Raw genomic sequence first — 16,289 nt, forward strand, 5'->3', positions numbered from 1 at the left:
CTATCTCTGACAGTCCTCATTTTCCTCCTCCTCATGTAGTCCTTGAAAATTATTTGTCCAGCGAATTTAATAGTCAGTCCTTCATTGAAGTGACACTCCCTTTTCATTTCAAATTGTTGCTTTTCTCCTTGTTCTTCAGGTGAGAGGTCTCTCTTGTCTGCACTGCTTTCTTATTCGTGAACCCCATACTTTGGCTGAGAGTGTTCAGCAGCAGCTGATTTCTTAGGGAAGGAATCCGGGGTCAGGGCAGCAGTGGTTTCCAAACCACTGCACCCATCTTCACCATCACACCATACTATGGTGAGGAGGGCCGGGTTCTTCTATTCTCGTCAAATCATTGTCTTTGTCGTCTGGGTGATAGGTGGCCAGAATGTTCACTTCATCCCACTTCTGGGATTTTTTCCCCAGTTCTTTGTGGACTCTCTTGCTGAGCTGCTTGGCCAAGGCCTCTCGAGAAGAAGTTGCAGAGCTCATGCTCCTCAGGACCCCCTCGATGGGCCGATGTGAGGCCTACCAGGGCTTTTGAGGTCCAGAGTCGGTGGTCAGCTTAGCCCCGCTGCCCAGCACCGGGACCAGGAAGGAAAGGGCTGGGCGCCAGCATGCACTCACCAGGCTACCGCTGGGGCCAGAGTGACCGCACCTGCTATGGGGTCGGCTTCCTGAATCACAACCCGAGGACCACGATGCCAGGGTGGAATCAATTGTCACCACACACCCTTCACCATCCGCAATTATCTCCCACTGATGCTCTCCTTCTTTTTCAATGCTCTGTAATATTCTGTGGTCTGTGATTCCCATCAATTTTATGTTATCTTTTTTTGGTTGACATCAAGACATTGACTTTTTTTTTTTCCTCTTAGGAATACTGCTACTATGACCACTCTTGAACATGGATTCTGCAGTGCATCTGCAACAGTTTCTATTTGGTTACAATCCTTGGAAAAGGTAACTAACTGGTAAAGTGTAAGCAAATACAATTTTACTGGGTGACAAAAAGTTATTTTTCCGAAGTAGTTGTTGGGATTTGCAATCATACCGACAATGTATGAGAGTTCCCACTGTGGCACATCCCTGATTATCATTGGTACCATCAGACTTTACGTCTCTATCAGTCTGGTGCATGTGAAATGATAACTAATGATATTAATTTGCATCTCCCTGGTTAATGCAATGTCTAACTTAATGAGATTGGGCATCTTTTCAGGAATTATAAATGTTATTCTTTCCTCTTTTATGAAATTCCTTTTCCTTCCTTTTCCCTGCTTTATAGTTTTTTTTTTTAAATTATTATTATGTCATAGATGTTCTTTATTTGCAGTCTTTTAAGTGTCTTGCAAATACAGCTTCCCATTGGTGCCTCATCTCTTCCCTCACGTCATGATGGCTCTGTTGAATTGCATGAACGAAAGTTTTAAAGTTTTGATGTAGTCAAACATAACAATGCTTTTTTCGTGATGTGTATTGAGAAATCCTTCCTCTGAGGTCATAAATAGAGTATCTTCTAAGTGTTCAAAAATTTGGACTTCACATTTCAATCTTAATCGGTGTGGAGTCTGTATGGGTACTTTATGCTTGACCAGTTACATATTTCATGCCTGCCTAGATCTGCTGGCACCAGAATATAGGCTGGAAAACACAGCACAGCCATGCATGTCTTCAGTGAGGACCCACGGAACACTCCAGTGGCCCTCCTTTATCCTCACAGCAACAGTGCAGACACGGAGAAGGACATAACACTAGCTTAGAACCTCCAGGCTCCGTACAAACCAATAACTCTTCTAGCTAGGACAGAGCTTTCAGGTGCTGGCAAGGAAAATGCCTAGTTAGAACTTATATGGAGTCAGGGAAGCTTCCCACAAGATATTTATGGTTCATTTACAGTCATCCAGAACAAATATATTCAATCAGGGGTAATTTGTTATCATAAGCATTGCTGCTTCGACACACAGCTGAAATTCTACCTCTATCAGGTTTCAAGGGAAACAGGAGAAAAGGTAACACAAGGTCAATTTCCCATATATTGTGTATACGTGTGTGTACGCATGCTTGTGTGTCACTTTGTGACGGCATTTTTGACCTGACAATTTTGTGTTGGCATTTGTGATCTGTCCCCTTAGCTAGGCTCTTGTCCCTGTGAGGCAGTCTAGCTGTTGTTGTGAAGTAGTGTTGCACATGTAATTAAAGCCCTTAAACAGTCGACTCTAAGAAGATTATTCTGGATTATCTGGGTGGGCCTCATTGAATCTGTTTGAAGGTCTTAAACATTGGACGAGGATTTCCCCAGGAGAGAGAGTAATTCCACCTGGGGTTGATAGGCTTGGCCAGTTCCAGTCGAGTTCCATCGTGCTTATGATGGCCTTCTCTATGGATTCTGAATTTGCTCACCCAGTCCCAACAATCACATAAGCCAAATCCTTATAATAAATCTATCTCTTGCACTCTCTCTTTGTCTCTCTCTTGTGCTCTCTCTCTCTCTCTATATATATATATATACTATTTATTCATTTAATCCAGCTTTATTATTTATTTATTCATTTATTTATTTATTCTGGTTCTGCTTCTCTAAACCTTAACTTATATACTATTCTTTTCTTTTTTATTTTATACAAATTTGGATGTCCTTTGTTGTTGTTATTGTTGTCTGATTGCTGAGGCTAGGACTTCTAGTACTATGTTGAATAGTACTGGTGATAGTGGACAGCCCTTGTTGTGTTCCTAACCTTAGGGGAAAGGCTCTCAATTTTTCCTCATTGAGAATGATATTCAGTGTGGGTTGTTCATAAATAGCTTTTATGATATTGAAGTATGTTCCCTCAGTCCCTACACTGTGAAGTGTTTTGATCAAGAAAGGTTGCTGTACTTTGTCAAATGCTTTTTCAGCATCTATTGAGAATATAATAGGATTCTTGCTTTCTTTTGTTAATGTATTGATTGATTTGCAGATGTTGAACCAAACTTGCAGTCCAGGATTAAATCCCACTTGATCATGATGAATAATCCTCTTTTTTTTTTTAAGATTTTATTTATTTATTTGACAGACAGAGATCACAAGAAAGCAGAGAGGAGGTGGGGGGTGGGGCGGGGAGCAGGCTCCCTGCTGAACAGAGAGCTTGATCCTAGCCCTGGGATCATGACCGGAGTTGAAGGCAGAGGCTTTAACCCACTGAGCCACCCAGGTGCCTTGTGAATAATCCTCTTAATGTACTGTTGGATCCTACTGGCTAGTATTTTGGTTAGAATTTTTGCATCAGTGTTCCTCAGGGATACTGGTCTCTAATTCTCCTTTTTGATGGGGTGTTTGTCTGGTTTTGGGATCAAGTAATGTTGGCCTCATGAAATGAGTTTGGAAATTTTCCTCCCATTTGTATTTTTTGGAACAGTTTCAGGGGAATAAGTATTAATTCTTCTTTAAATGTTTGGTAGAATTCCCCTGGGAAGCCGTCTGGCCTTGGGCTCTTGTTTTTTGGGAGATTTTTAATGACTGCTTTAATCTCTTTACTCGTTATGGATCTGCTCAGGTTTTCTATTTCTTCTGGTTTAGTTTTGGTAGTTTATATGTCTCTAGGAATGCATCCATTTCTTCCAGATAATCAAATTTGCTGGTGTATAGTTGCTCATAATATGTTCTTATAATTGTTTATATTTCTTTGGTATTGGTTTTGATCTCTCCTCTTTCATTCATGATTTTATTAATTTGGGTCTTTTTTCTTTTTGGTAAGTCTGGCCAGGGGTTTATTAATTTTATTAATTTTTTTAAAGAATTCTGGTTTAGGCTTTATTTGCTGTTCTTTCTCTAGCTCCTTTAGGTATAGGGTTAGGTTATGTATTTGAGATCTTTTTTGTTTCTTGAGAAAGGCTTGTATTGCTACTTACTTTCCTCTCAGGACCACCTTTGCTATATCTCAAAGATTTTGAAAAGTTGTGTTTTCATTTTAATTTGTTTCCATGAATTTTTTTCAATTCTTCTTTAATTTACTGGTTGACCCATTCATTCTTTTGTAGGATGCTCTTTAGCCTCCATGTATCTGAGTTCTTTCCAACTTTCCTCTGGTGATTCAGTTCTAGTTTCAAAGCATTGTCCCTGATAATATGCAGGGAATGATCTCAGTCTTTTGTTACCTGTTGAGACCTTATTTGTGATCCAGGATGTGATCTATTCTGGAGAATGTTCCATGTGCACTAGAGAAGAATGTGTAATCTGTTGCTTTGGGATAGAATGTTCTGAATATATCTGTGTTGTCCATCTGGTCCCGTGTGTCATTTAAAGCCTTTATTTCCTTGCTGATCTTTTGCTGAGATGATCTCTCCATTTCAGAGAGGGGGTGGTGTTAATGTCTTCTACTATTATTGTATTATTGTCAATATGTTTCTTTGATTTTATCATTAATTGGTTTATATAATTGGCTGCTCCCATATTAGGGGAATAGATATTTAAAATTGTTAGATCTTCTTGTTGGACAGACCCTTTAAGTATGATATAGTGTCTTTCCTCATCTCTTATTATGGTCTTTGGCTTAAAATCTAATTTATCCTGCATCAGGCTCTCTGTTCAGCAGGGAGCCTGCTCCCTGCCCCACCCCCCACCTCCTCTCTGCTTTCTTGTGATCTCTGTCTGTCAAATAAATAAATAAAATCTTAATCATATAAGGATTGCCAGCTCAGCTTTCTTTTGGTGTCCATTAGCATGGTAAATTGTTTTCCACCCCCTCACTTTAAATCTGGAGGTGTCTTTGGGTTTAAAATGATTTTTTGCAGATAGCATATTGATGTTTTTTAAAAATTCATTCTGATACCCTGTGTCTTTTGATTGAGACATTTAGCCCATTTATATTCAGGGAAACTATTGAATGATATGAATTTAGTGACATTGTATTGCCTGAAAGGTGACTGTTACTGTGTATTGTCTCTGTTCCTTTCTGGTCTGTTACTTTAAGCGTCTCTCTTTGCTTAGAGGATCCTTTCAATATTTCTTGTAGGGCTGGTTGAGTGTTTGCAAATTCTTTTAGTTTTTGTTTGTCCTGGAAGATATTTTTTTAAAAAGATTTTATTTATTTATTTGACAGAGAGAGATCACAAGTAGGCAGAGAGGCAGGCAGAGAGAGAGAGAGGAGGAAGCAGGCTCCCTGCTGAGCAGAGAACCTGGTGCGGGACTCGATCCCAGGACCCTGAGATCATGACCTGAGCCGAAGGCAGCGGCTCAACCCACTGAGCCACCCAGGTGCCCCTGTCCTGGAAGATTTTTATCTCTCTTTCTATTTTCCATGACAGCCTAGCTCAATATAGTATTCTTGGCTGCATATTTTTCTCATTTAGTGCTCTGAATATATCATGTCAGTCCTTTTGGCCTGCCAGGTCTCTGTGGATAGGTTTGCTGCAGTCTAATATTTCTACCAATGTATGTTACAGACCTCTTGTCCTGAGCTGCTTTCAGGATTTTCTCTTTGTCTCTGAGACTTTTAAGTTTTAGTATTAGATGTTGTATTAGATAAAAATAGGTGTTGACCTATTTTTATTGATTTTAAGGGGGGGGAGTTTCTCTGTGCCTCCTGAATTTTGATGCTGTTCCCTTCCCCAAATTAGGGAAATTCTTTGCTATAATTTGTTCCAATATACCTTCTGCCTCTCTCTCTCTCTCTCTCTCTTCTTCTTCTTCTGGGATCCCAATTATTCTAATATTGTTTCATTTTATCCTATCACTTATCTCTTGAATTCTCCCCTCATGGTCCAGTAGTTGTTTGTCTCTCTTTTGCTCAGCTTCTTTATTCTCCATTATTTGGTCTTCTATATCACTAATTCTCTCTTCTTCCTCATTTATCCTAGCAGTATGAGCGTCCATTTTTTATTGCACCTCATTAATAGCTTTTTTTATTTCATCTTTGCTAGATTTTAGTTATTTTATTTTTCCAGAAAGGGATATTATTTCTCCAGGAAGGGATTCTCTAGTATTTTCTATGCTTTTTTTAAAGCCCAGGTTGCATCTTGATAATCGTCCTTCTAAACTCGAGATCTGACATCTTACTAATGTCCATATTCATTGGTCCCTACCTGTTGGTACTGCCTCTTAATTTTTTTTTTTTGAGGTGAGTTTTTTTGTCCTTGTCATTTTATCTAGATAAGAATAGATCAATGGGAGAACAAAATACAAAAAGTGTAGCAACGACCCCCCAAAATATACAGTAAACCATCAGAAGTGACCTGAAATTGGGGCAGAGAAGAAAGGAGAGGGGGGAAAAAAAGAAAAAAAAAAGAAAAATATAAAAAATTTACATATATATTTTATATATATGTATATAATATTATATACATATATATATCACTAATTATATAATATATAATATTATATATTATATACATATATATATTTATATATATATAGACTAAGGAATAGAACAGAACTGCAGACTTGATTTGGGGTATATTTTGGTCTGTTAGAAGAAACTGCCTCCCCAAATTTTAAAGAAAGAAAAACATACATGTATATATACAAAAATAAGGGTAAACAAGATGAAGGGATAGAATATGACTGTATAGATGAAAATTTAAAAAGAGTCTAAAAAAGGAATTGATAAGAAGTTGGTTAAAAAAATTTTAAAAAGGAGAGAATGTGACTAGGCTGGAGACAAGAACAAAGCCATATGCTAGATTTAGGGTATATTTTCATCTATTAGAAGAAACTGTATCCCAAGATTTTAAAGAAAGAAAAAGTTATATTGTACAAAAAATAAGGTTAAATACAATGAAGGAATAGAATATGACTATAACAATGAAAAGATTTTTAAAAAAGATATTTATAAGATTAAATAGTTTAAAAAGGTTAAAATATGAAAGAGGAAAAATTAAAAAAGAATAAGAAGCAAAATTTTAAAAATTTAACTTTGAAAGACTAAAGAATCATGAGAAAAAAAAAGCCATGAATTCTATGAGCTGTATTTCCCTAGCTCTGGAGTTCTGTAACTTAGTGATTGATGAACTTGGTCTTGGCTGGATGTTCTTGCTGATCTTCTGGGTGAAGGGCCTGTTGCAGTGATTCTCAAATGTCTTTGCCTGAGGTGGAATTGCACTGCCCTTGCCAGGGGCCAGGCTAAGTAATCTGTGCCCTTTTTGTCTCAGGGACTTTTGTTCCCTGAATGCTTTTCCTACAGCTTTGGAGGACGGGAATGAAGATGGTGGCCTCCCAATCTCTGGCCCAGAGGAGCCGAGAGCTCAGGGCCCTCACTCCTTAGTGCACCCTCAGAGAAAAGCAGTCAATCCCTCCCATCTCCCTGGTCTCCAGCCACACTCTGTGCTCATCTAGCCTGTGACCAAACATTTCTGTCTCTGGTGCATGCCCCCGTTTGGAGTCTCCAAACCCAGCAGATTCTTGCCATTCACTCCTGTACCACTTCTCCTGGAGGAGGAAGGAGGGGGTTTCCCTGGATCTGCCACTTGTGGGGTCCCTGCTTAAAGAGAAGTGGTCTGACTGTGCCTTGAATCACAGTTTAAGGTAACTCCAAGCTGAGAGTCCACCCCTCAGCTCCATCTCTGTGGCTGGCTTCCCCACTCCAATGCCTGGGAGCCCTGCCACATTCAGACACCCCTGGTCTTTTTGTGGGATCATGAGACCACACTGTCCCCATGAGAGCTCCACCCCCCACTTAGCTTCTGGACTGACGTCCCTCAGTGGAGCAGACCTCTAAAAGTTCTGATTTTGTGCTCCACTGCTCTACTGCTTGCTGGGAGCCGGCCCCTCCTCCCACAATCTATCTTCCCATCATCTTGGATTCATTTCTCCCCATATCCTACCTTCCAGAAGGTGGTTGCTTTCCTGTTCCTGGAATTGCTGCTCTTCTTCTCTTTGATCTCCTGCTGAGTTTGTAGGTGTTCAGAATGGTTTAATAACTATAGCTGAATTCCTGGGACCCAATGATATTTAGGTCTCCTTCTTCTCCACCATCTTGCTCCTCCTTCCATTCTAGTCTTCATAATCATTTCCTTCTGCCCTTCCTCCCCTCCCTCCCTGCTGTCCTTTCTTTCTTCCCTAGTAATTTTGGTGCTCCTGTGAGAATTTGTCAGTAGTCTGGTTTAGAGCCTTAAATAAATGGAATCATGCAGCAGGTACACTTTTGTGTAGATACTTGATTTATAATCAGTGTGAGACCACATTATTATTGAATCTTCACTCTTCCTGGTGAAATAAACATCACAAAGATTCCCTTTTATCTCTTAAAGTCTGCATTGCATGAACTTCATATGCCACCCTAGATTTCTTTTTTTTAAAAGATTTTTAAAAATTTATTTAGTTTTGTGAGAGAGAGAAAGAGAGAGAGAGTGAGCATAAGCAGGGGGAGGGGCAAAGGGAGAAGCAAACTCCCTGCTAAGCAAGGAGCCCAATGTAGGACTGGATCCCAGGACTTTAGGATCATGACCTGAGCTGAATGCTTAACTGACTGAGCTACCCAGGCACCCCCACAGTAGCTTTCTCCCATCATTTTATTTTCAACTTTTCTGAATTCCTATGGCTGCTGACTTATTTGGTTTGCCATCTCTTTGTATATGGTTTACCCAGAATCCTTTACTCTTTAATGTCATGCAAGCTACAAAATATATACTTTGTGTCAATTTTCAGTTAGCCTAACTGGGAGGGCTTAATGCAAGTGAACCTCAATGGCCATTGTCAGAAGTAGTGTCATTTCCTCATGGCTGGCTTGCAAAATTAAATAGTTTTTATGTACTGATCTTCTTACATTCTGCATACTTCCTAAACTCTCCTACTTTGAGCATTTTATGTATACATTCTTTTAGATTTCTGCATAGATAATCATGTTATCTGCAAATCCTTTCCAAACTTTACAACATGAATTTCTTTTTCTTCTCTTGCACTGGCAGGTACCTGTAATATATTGAAAAGAAATAGTTATAGTGGAAATCTTTGCTGTTTTCTGATTTAGGAATTATTTAATGTTTTACTCATAAACAAGATATTTGCCACAAGTTCTTTATGGATTGGCTTTTATCAGATTAAGTAGTCTCATTTTATTTCTAGTTTGGCACAAGTTATTTTTTTTGTTTTTAAATCATAAGTGGTTATTGAATTTGGAGATGATTCTGAAGCTATTAAGATGATCATATGGTTTCTGTCTTTGAATCTGTTATTGTAGTGAATTGCATTACCAGATTTTTCTAACATGGGGCCAATTTTGTATTCTTGAATAAATCTAACATGATTGTGATGCATTATTATTATTTTTTATATTTTAAAGATTTTATTTGCTTATTTATGAGAGACAGAGAGAGAGAAAGAGGCAGAAGGAGAAACAGGCTCCCTGTGGAGCAGGGAGCCCAACACAGGGCTTGATCTTAGGACCCTGGGATCATGACCTGCACTGAAGGAAGATGCTTAACTGACTGAGCCACCCAGGTGCCCCTGATGCATTGTTATTTTTATATATTTCTTGTATTGGTGTGCTAATGTTTTATTTAGGATTTTTGCATTTATGCTCCTAAGAGAACTGGAATTTAACTTTTTTATACTATTCATGTCTGGTTTGCATATCAAGTTTATGTAAGTCTCATAAAATGAGTTTGGAATGTTCTCGGTTGACCTTTTTTTAAAGGAACTAGGATAAACTGAGAATTATCTGTTCCTTGAACACTCAAGAGAGCTTACTTCTCAGGCATCTGGGTTTTGTGTGTTCTTTGTAGGAATACTGTAACTATTGATTTAATTTATAAGCTGGATCTACATTTATTAAAGACTCCTGCCAGGGGAAGTGCTGACTGTGGCATCTGGCTGCTGGCAGGCCCCCATCACCTGGCTGTCCTCTGTGTCTCTCATCAGCATTCTCAGAGGTAAACTCCACATGGGCTGCATCTCCCTCCAGTGGCCACAGATGTGTGACTCTGAAGGAGAGCTGGTTAGTGGGGGATGGACAGTCATAGCTGGGACAAACCAGCTAGGTGCTGGCCAATTGCTTGCGGGCCAGCATTCTTGCAAGGGAGTGATTGTCCACAAAGGGGTATAGGCCTGGTTTGGTCAGGGGGAAAGAAGAGGACAAGTTGGAGCCATGGAGGGCTGGCTGATGGGTGAAAGGGCAGACGGGATCCCTGGGACATGTGGGGGCTTGGGGAGAGCCAATGGTGCTGAATTGGTCCTAGAAGCTCATGGTATGCCACACTCTGACACTTTAATCAGGACATGTCCCTGGGTCAGTAGTGGCAGGTCCCTGGAGGTGTGCCTGGACAGGGGATGGTGTTCCTTGCAGAAGTTCTTTACCAACAAGGGAGAAAGTTTATACAAATTTTAATGTCTGTTGGGTCACCTGGGTAGCTCAGTTGGTTAAGCATCTGACTCTTGATTTTGGTTCAGGTCAAGATCACTTTTTCATGTGTCTGTTGGCCAGGGTCTGTGAGATTGAATTCCATGCCCATCTCTGTGCTTGATACTCAGCAGGGAGTCTGCTTGAGATTCTCTCCTTCTGCCTCTCCGTCCATTCATGCTGTCTTTCCCTCTCTCTAAAGTAAATTAATAAATCTTAAAAAATTTTTTTTAAATTTATTTTTTTATAAACATGTAATATATTTTTATCCCCAGGGGTACAGGTCTGTGAATCACCAGGTTTACACACTTCACAGCACTCACCAAAGCACATACCCTCCCCAATGTCCATAACCCCACCCCCCTTCTCCCAACCCCCCTCCCCCCAGCAACCCTCAGTTTATTTTGTGAGATTAAGAGTCACTTATGGTTTGTCTCCCTACCAATCCCATCTTGTTTCATTTATTCTTCTCCTACCCCCTTAACCCCCCATGTTGCATCTCCACTTCCTCATATCAGGGAGATCATATGATAGTAGTCTTTCTCCGATTGACTTATTTCGCTAAGCATGATACCCTCTAGCTCCATCCACGTCATCGCAAATGGCAAGATTTCATTTCTTTTGATGGCTGCATAGTATTCCATTGTGTATATATACATCTTCTTGATCCATTCATCTGTTGATGGACATCTAGGTTCTTTCCATAGTTTGGCTCTTGTAGACATTGTAGACATTGCTGCTATAAACATTCAGGTGCAGGTGCCCCTTCGGATCACTATGTTTGTATCTTTAGGGTAAATACCCAGTAGTGCAATTGCTGGGTCATAGGGTAGTTCTATTTTCAACATTTTGAGGAACCTCCATGCTGTTTTCCAGAGTGGCTGCACCAGCTTACATTCCCACCAACAGTGTAGGAGGGTTCCCCTTTCTCCTCATCCTTGCCAGCATCTGTCATTTCCTGACTTGTTAATTTTAGCCATTCTGACTGGTGTGAGGTGATGTCTCATTGTGGTTTTGATTTGTATTTCCCTGATGCCGAGTGATATGGAGCACTTTTTCATGTGTCTGTTGGCCATCTGGATGTCTTCTTTGCAGAAATGTCTGTTCATGCCCTCTGCCCATTTCTTGATTGGATTGCTTGTTCTTTGGGTGTTGAGTAAATTTAAAAAATTTTTAAGCATGAGCTCTGATCACAGGATATATGTTTTGGGATTTTTTTTTCTAGCTCTTTGAGGATTATAAATCACATGCTTCTGGTTTTGTTATTCTGTGAGAGAGATCAACTATTAGTCAAACTGTCAATTTTGTATCAATAATTTGTCTCTGTTCTCTGAAAGTGTTTAAGATCTTTTTCCTCTTCTTGTGTTTTGCAGTTAATGATGATGTATCTAAGTGTTCTTTCTTTTTTTAAATTTCTTTTCTTTTCTTTTATTTCCAGAATTCATTGTTTATGCACCATACCCATTGCTCCATGCAATACATACCCACCACCAGGCTCACCCAACTGCCACCCCTGTCCCCTCCTAAACCCTCAGTTAGTTCCTCAGAGTCCACATTCTCTCATGGTTCATCTCAGTGTTATTTCTTTTATTTATTCTGCTTGGGTTTCCTGATGTGAGGATAAGAATCTTTCATCAGTATGAGAAAGTTTTCAGCCATCATCTCTCGAATACTGTCTTCCTCTACTCTCTCAATTACCTCCTCTGGACTGTATATTGTGCCTTCTCACTTTTCCCCCATTTTTAAAAGAGTTTATTTCTATATTTTTGCGAGAGAAAGAGAGAGATTGAGAGCACAGAAGAGCAAGGGGGAGGGGCAGATGAAGAAGCAGACTCCTTGCTGAGTGGGGAGACTGACTCAGGACTCCATCCCAGGACCCCGGGATCATGACCTGAGCTGAAGGCAGACACTTAGACGACTGAGCCACCCAGGTGCCTCTCCCCATTTTTTTTTTTTTATCACTTCATTTCACTCTGATGGGTAATTTTATCATGTCTAAATTCTACCTCATTGATTCTTTCATCAACCATATGTAAGGTCATATTTAAACGTCATATTAAGTGTCTTTTTTTTTGTGGTCCTTTCCCAAAATTGTCTGGTAACCTTTGATAGCCTCTTATTTCTTCATTATATTTTAAGGATCCTTTATTTATCTTAATCATGCTTCTCTTAAATGTTATTAGCTAATTTCCATGTTTGAAGTGTTTGTGGGTCTGCTGTGATTTGTCATTTTGTTGTTTCTCACCCAAGTTGGCTAATTGCCTCTGATTTACTGATTTTTCTCTAATTTATTAATTTACATTTTTTTCCTGTAAAGTCTGATTCCTTACAACTTTACCTAAGGGAAATCATTGAGATTCTGAGCTTGGAGTGCTTGGATCAAAAACTTCACCCCTTTAAGCAAACTTTTTATATTGGGAGTTTGGAGGTATCACACAAGCACAGTTGACTTTTGAACAACATGGATTTGAACTGTACAGGTTCACTTATATGTAGATTTATCCCCCCCCCAAATATAATGTAGTACTGTAATATATTTGTCTCCCTTATGAATTTCTTGATAGCATTTCTTTTCTCTAGCTTACTTTACTATGAGAAATAGTATATAATACATAAAAAATATGTGTTAATTGACTATTTTTGTTACCTGTAAGGCTTCTGGTCAACATTAGGCTATTAGTAGTTAAGTTTTGGGAGAGTCAAAAGTCATAAACAAACTTTCAACTGCATGGGAGGTCAGCACCCCTAACCCCCATGCTGTTTAAGGGCCAACTGTTGTGTGAATTCCAGATCCAAATCCATTTGACTTTGAACTTGTAGTTACCAACTTCATAAAAAGATTACAGAGGCTCCTACCCAAGAGTCTCCCCAGAGGCAAGGCAAAAATAGCTAAGTAGAATACTACTACCTTATTTCTCTGTGGAAAAGCATGCCCGGAGAAGTTGTATTTTACTTACTCTGGCTGTTACCTTTTGAGAATCTCAGCACTGAGAGTCCTGGTTTTCCTATCAAACCTCCTAGACTTCCCACCTAACTTGGTGTTGACATTCTCTGGGCACTGGTTCTTTGCCAGATTAACCAGATTTTTCTTCCTCTTCCTCCTCCCTTCCTTTCCCCCTCTTCCTCCTCCCCCTTTCCTTCTTCCTCTGCCTCCTTCTTCTTCAAGATTCATTTATTTATTTTTGGGAGACAGAGAGCAATTGAGAGGCAAAGCATGAGGGGAAGGGCAGAGAGAAAGGGTGAATGAGAATCTCCAGCAGACTCTTGATGAGCAAGGGGCCCAATGAGGGGATTAAACTGAGCCAAAATCAAGAGTTGGTTGCTCAACCGACTGAGCCACCCAGGTGCCCCAATCAGATTTTTCTATGTGCTGTACCAGGTAAGGTTTCACCTCCAGTATGGCTCTCATATTGTTAAAGATTGGTATAGATTTTATTTTGAAAAAACAACCTTTCTTTATTCTTTCCTCTCTTCATCCTTCCTTTGCCCTATCTTTATCTGCTGGTTATAGGGTTTCGGCTAGAGGAATGACTCTTCTTCCATGCTACCAATCTCTTAAAAAGAGTTCAAGTACTGAAAACAAAGGAGCAACTAATCACTTACACGATTATTTAAATTTCTAACAGAGTCCAGAGATCCTGCTCAATGAAATTTACTATAAAACACACACACACACACACACACACAGCCTCTGCTATATATTAGACATTGTTCTAAGTAATTTATAAACATTAACTCCTCTGGTGCTTGTTTAAGCCCTCTGAGTTAAGTACAATTACCTTTCCCATTTATAGTAAGGACAGTTAGGCTGGGAGAGATTAAATAGCTTGCCCAGGATCATAGAACGAGTAAGTGGGGAAGCTAGGATTGAAATCCAGGCAGGCTGACTCTAGTGACCTGTTGCTGGAGGAGATCATCAAAAGGCCATCTACATGTTGGTCCTCAACCTGGATGTTGGCAATCAGAGGCTCTTCAACCTCTCCACTGTCCTTGGAGCATATGTGCTGCCTACCATTCCGACAGTGGGAGGGAGCCATTTTCAAGGATTCAGTCTCTTGAGAGCACAATTTGTTGAGATTGTCTGGAATGAATACATGACTGAAACCAGTTAAGGCTTCTGCCTAAACTTTTGAGATTCTAGTGGACAGATGTGGAGATCTCATCTTATGACCACCTCAGCAAGGCTCATATGTAAATTCCTTTGCTTATTAAACCTGCCCCTTACCAATTTGGTGTGCTCCATCTCTTTATTTGGTTTCTCCTTGTCTGCTGAGTATGGGGACCAGTTTATGAACCAACACCAACTGCATAAGCCACACACAATGCGGTGCTGTGGTAATTCTTCATTCATTCTTCTTGATCTGTCCCCAGCATTGTTATGTTAGGTTTCCTAAACATTTCTTCCTAGGTATTACACATTTTTGGAGATAATCCCAGAAAACTCATTATTCTGAAAACACTCCTGATGTATTAGGCAGGTTTAGGTTACCTCATAGGAAATGGGAAAAGAGTGAGACTGGGGAGAAGGGAATTGGAGTTCTGGTGCTAATAAGTTGAAAAGGACAACACTTAACGAATGCTAGTTAGTGGGGAATCTCAGAGGAACCAAAGGCTTCAGGGTTCTTGATCAACTCTCAAGAGTCTCCTCCCACCCATGTTCCTTAAAATCTTTTCTTAGTTTTTGCAATTGCCTGAGTGTAATGCTGTGGAGGTATGGAGAATGTTTTGAATGTGTATTTAAAAGACCAGCGGTCTCATTTCCACTTTTCACTAGCTACGTAGGTTGGTAATTTTAACTGCTTTGAACCTCAGTATCCTCAGCTATAAAAAGAAAATGCTAATAGCTGTCCTGCTTACCTGCAAGATCTGTGCTTATGCTATATAATTATTGTTGATAATAGTAATAATATTTTATGGCAATACACCTGTAGCCAATCATAAGTGAAGTAAAGGAAAGAAGTAAAATTCAAGTCTGTATGTTTTGCTGTTTATCAAAAGATTGGATGAAACTTTTGGATTCAGTGGTTTCCTTTTCTTTTTAATGTTTTCTGCCATTGAGCCAACATCAGCAAAATAACCAAGTTTGCTTTTAGGGTAAAGGCTTTTAATTTTTATAGTAATTCACTCATTAAGAAGTTCTCCAGATAAATGTACATTTGGTCCTGTAGAGTTTCAGAGTGTTACAGAGTTTCAGAGTATTACAGAGTATTACAGACCTCTTTAACATTGTCCATCTCCTAAGGGACATGGACCTTTGGTTATAACCCATTTTTAAGGTTTCCGTAGTTGCATCTGTAATAGACCACTGGGAATAGGAATCTTCACTGAATTTGTCAGTGAATAAACTAGAGAATTGTGGGTAGCTTTTGGGTATCCAGCAGCCTGGAGCTCCACAAATTGTAGGGGAATGTGTTTTTGATCATTTAGATAAAAAATCTTGAACTGTATGATCTTTGTCTTTATTTGCCATGCATACTTTCATTAGCTTTAGAATATTATCCAAAGAATTTCTCTCTGGACTGGAGAAGGTTCATGAGTTGATATCAGATGCCTATAGGTTTATAGAAGTTTCAGGGTTTGACGTAGACCTTTAAGTATTCCATATTCTTTGAAACTGCAAGAATGTAATCAATGTTGGCCAACCTCTAGTATGACATAGAGCAACTTAATTCCTTTTTTTTTTTTTTAAAGGAATTCTTGGCCTCGAAAGAAGCTGAGATGCAAGTTATATGAACAGTAACTTGTTCATTTATTGCACAATGTACATGTAGAAACAAGTTTTTTGGTCAGATTGTCAACTTTTTAACTTTAATTCCAGCTAGTTAGCATACAGTGTTACATTAGTTTCAGGTATACAATATAGAAGTTCAGCACCTCCATACTCATCATCAGTGTACTGCTTCACCCCCAACTATTTCATGCACCCCCCACCTACCTTCCCTCTGGTACCCATCGGTTTGTTCTCTATAGTTAAGAGTATGTTTCTTGGTTTGC

At 39.5% G+C, this 16,289-nt stretch overlaps 1 pseudogene; it reads right to left on the bottom strand.

Annotated features, from left to right (window-relative positions):
* On the bottom strand, positions 1-798 carry LOC123389507 (annotated as a pseudogene).
* Between the last annotated feature and the right edge of the window lie 15,491 nt (positions 799-16,289).

The sequence above is a fragment of the Mustela putorius genome, unplaced genomic scaffold, assembly GCF_011764305.1.
Source record: "Mustela putorius furo isolate JIRA1106 unplaced genomic scaffold, ASM1176430v1.1 tig00003983_pilon_pilon_pilon, whole genome shotgun sequence".
Taxonomy (NCBI): domain Eukaryota; kingdom Metazoa; phylum Chordata; class Mammalia; order Carnivora; family Mustelidae; genus Mustela; species Mustela putorius.